This window comes from Lactuca serriola, chromosome 9, assembly GCF_051521515.1.
Source record: "Lactuca serriola cultivar US96UC23 chromosome 9, Lser_US96UC23_V15, whole genome shotgun sequence".
NCBI classification, from domain to species: Eukaryota; Viridiplantae; Streptophyta; class Magnoliopsida; order Asterales; family Asteraceae; genus Lactuca; species Lactuca serriola.
The window spans coordinates 114,920,744-114,924,349 of NC_136416.1; positions in this window are offsets into that span (position 1 = coordinate 114,920,744).

The window sequence follows — 3,606 nt, forward strand, 5'->3', positions numbered from 1 at the left end:
CTACTACTACTACTACTACTACTACTACTACTACTACTACTACTACTACTACTACTACTACTACTACTACTACTACTACTACTACTACTACTACTACTACTACTACTACTACTACTACTACTACTACTACTACTACTACTACTACTACTACTACTACTACTACTACTACTACTACTACTACTACTACTACTACTACTACTACTACTACTACTACTACTACTACTACTACTACTACTACTACTACTACTACTACTACTACTACTACTACTACTACTACTACTACTACTACTACTACTACTACTACTACTACTACTACTTTAGGTGCCGTTAGTTGATCATGATTTGATACTCGTAATACTCATCAAAAAGACCGTTACCCTCGCACCAAGACTTATATACCATGAGTGACATCCTCTAATCAAGTTTGAAACAATACGAAATGGGGTCGATCAACCGGACGGGAATCAGTTGTATGTAAGATTGGTCTTATTTATTGATTATATTCATGCAAACCCCTCTCTCGCCCTCGGGCTGTTAATTATACATGTATTTGTATGTATATATGTAATCTTAAAAATTATATTGTAACATCTCGAGTTCAGGTATACCTTGAGAACCTTGATCTTTTGAGTTATTGTTATTTTTGGCCTTACGTTATAAAAGAGTGAAAAGGAGTATGCAGGTATGCCTAGCGTACTCGTCAGCGTGCATGAAACGCGGAGACCACCTCGTACGCTGGGCGTACCCGTGGGTGCGCTGGGTGTACTAGGCCCAGAATGCAACCCTAATTTGGGGTGATTCCCCTATATAAAGAACATGATGGCCTCATTTCTGGCCACCATTTCCAGAGAGAAAACCCTAAGAGTGCCCTTATCTCCATTCTAGAGCTTGTGTGTGTGTTTGAGCTTTGAGAGGGTGTTTGTGTGGTTTTGAAGAGAAGAGAAGACCTTGAAGAAGGAGAGTTGGAGTCCAAGCTTCTAGATCTGAGCAAATCTGGGTGTGAAGCTTCTCTTTGAGGTATAAAGTTTCAGACTTTGCCTTTCCTTTCTTGAGTATGTTGTGATGAGCATTTTAGGGTTTTGTCCCAAAAAGGTGGAATCTTGATGAGATCTTGAATTCCAGAGTCTAGGACCAACCCCTTTTAAGTGTATGAGTAGTGTTATGTCATAAAAAATCCAATCTTGGTTGGTGAAATCACTCCATGCATGAGTTATGAGACCCTTGGTGAAATCACTCCATGCAAAGGCTTAAAGTCGATGACTTTATGGATTAAAAGGCATTAGAAGGTCCAGATCTGAGATATGAGCTTATGTCTTAACTGATTAAGACCATGAGTATAAGAAGAGCAAAACTGGGGCATACACTGGGCGTAACCCCCAGTACGCGTCGCGTAAGGGCCGAGCACCCTGATTCTGGATAGCAGCCGAGTACGCCCAACGTAGGGAGTTGGAACACTCAGCGTACTCCCTGCTGTTGACTTTTGTTGACTTCTAGGGTTTGGTCAAGATTGAGGACTATTAAGCTTTGGAGGGGTAAAATGGTATTTTACCCTTCTGTGAGTTGTAGAAGGGTTAGTCTAGCTTCTTGAGGGACAATATTAATTAGGGATAATTATTATGTGTTAGGCGGAGGCTCGACCGGTGGGTAGAGATCAAGATCCCGAGTGCGAGATTTCATTCATTAGCTTACGAGGTGAGTCTTCTCACTATACTTATCTTGAGTGGTAATTTCTATGTGTGACTAGAGGGTCTTATGTGCATGAGCTGTGTAATGAGATATCCTGCTATTTATTTGTGTTATGCTTTTGTGTATTATTTTGCAATGTCGAGTTAAGGGACCGGAGGGTCCATTTGAGTTGTGGGACCGGAGGGTCCCACTGAGACACATCAACCAGAGGCTCTTATTGAGTTATAGCCTCGAGTGGCTAATGTGTTGAGTATAGTATTTTGGGGAACTCACTAAGCTTTATGCTTACCGTGTTATGTGTTATGTGTTTCAGGTAGCTCCGAGGATCGCGGCAAGGCACCGACATGATTGTACACACCGGATGGGGATTATTATTTTATGATTATGGGATTGTGTTTTATTTGCTGACATTGAGACGAATGTGATTTGAGAATTATGAAACGAGTTTTCATTGTGTTTAAAAATGAAAAAATTTGTTTGAAAATTTTTGTCGTTCCAAGTTGGTATCAGAGCCTTGGTTTGAGGGATTTGGATGCACCCTCGGGTGTGTTTGGACTCAAACTGAGGATTTGAGAAGGATTTTCAAAAAGAGATAAATTTTTCTAAAAATAAGCAAGAGTTTATGAGAAGTCTAGTCGGAGGAATATGTACAATCAGCAAGAGCCGAGCGGTGATTTCCCAAAATACGCTCATTTTGTGTTATGAGATATTTTATGTGATATAATGCATGCTAGAGAGTAGGCTAGGTGATTCATATATTAGGACTAGGGTGGCCTGATTTGTGACGCCTTAGCCTAGGGATTTCTACTATTAGTGTTTAGCTTGAGTATGAGTACTTAGCAGGAGCGAGCCAATGAGAGAACTACTGTGAGAGTAGCTTGTGAGGCATAGAGTACTTGTAAATTGGGATCCGAGGAGGAGGACTTGGGGTGAACACTGATGCAGTGTGGAAGGTAGTATTGGGCCCGTACTACTGGAAGCACCAAATCAGTGAGCGGCCCAAGTAAGAATCCTACGGATGCTAAGGAACAAGTAGGGGCGGGTGATCGAGTGTGAGTTTGCTTGAGCGAGTCTCTAATGATATAGTGTTGTGTTTCAGAGACGTTATGGTGGGGACATGCCATAACCCTGGGAGCAGTGGGAGTAGCGATGAGGAGATACGGAGGATGATCCATGAGGAGGTGGCTGCAGCTATTCGAGCAGAGATTCCGGAGATGTTTGGGTCTATCAAGACCACCTTGATTCAGACGTTTGACGAGCGATACGCTGCTATCACTGAGGTTGTTGCCGCCGCAGCCACTGTAGCCGTTGCCGTTGCTAGGCCACAGAGCGGTGACTCGTTGCTGTTTCGAGAATTCAGCAACACGAAGCCACCAGAGTTTGATGGGACGCGGGATCCGATTGATGCGATGAGGTGGATCTCTAATACCGAGGGGTATTTTTACATGTGTTCTTGTCTCGACCATTTGAGAGTTCGGTTTTCGCTGAACTAGCTTCGCTTGGGAGCGAAGGACTAGTGGAAGTTTGCGATAGCTGGCTTTACCACTGCAGATCATGCTGCAGTGACATGGGAGAGGTTTCTTTAGATGTTTCGAGACGAGTATGTTCCCCCGGTGGAGAGGGAACGTTTGGCGCAGGAGTCTATGTCTCTCAGGCAGAAGACAGAGTCAATGACTGAGATCTCGAGGATGTTCCATGAAAGGGCGATGTTTTGCCCTGAACACGTGTCCACCGAGCAGGCATGTGTGAGCCGATATCTGAGCATACTGAGGAGGGATACGGGAGTTTGTGGTGAACTCGTCATACCGTACATTGGCCGAGCTTCAGGCCAATGTCAGTAGGAGGGAGATTGAGCTTGAGTTACAGACCACGGAGGATGACGAGGAGTCTCGGGGGAGGGACCGAAGACCAGTGCAGTCG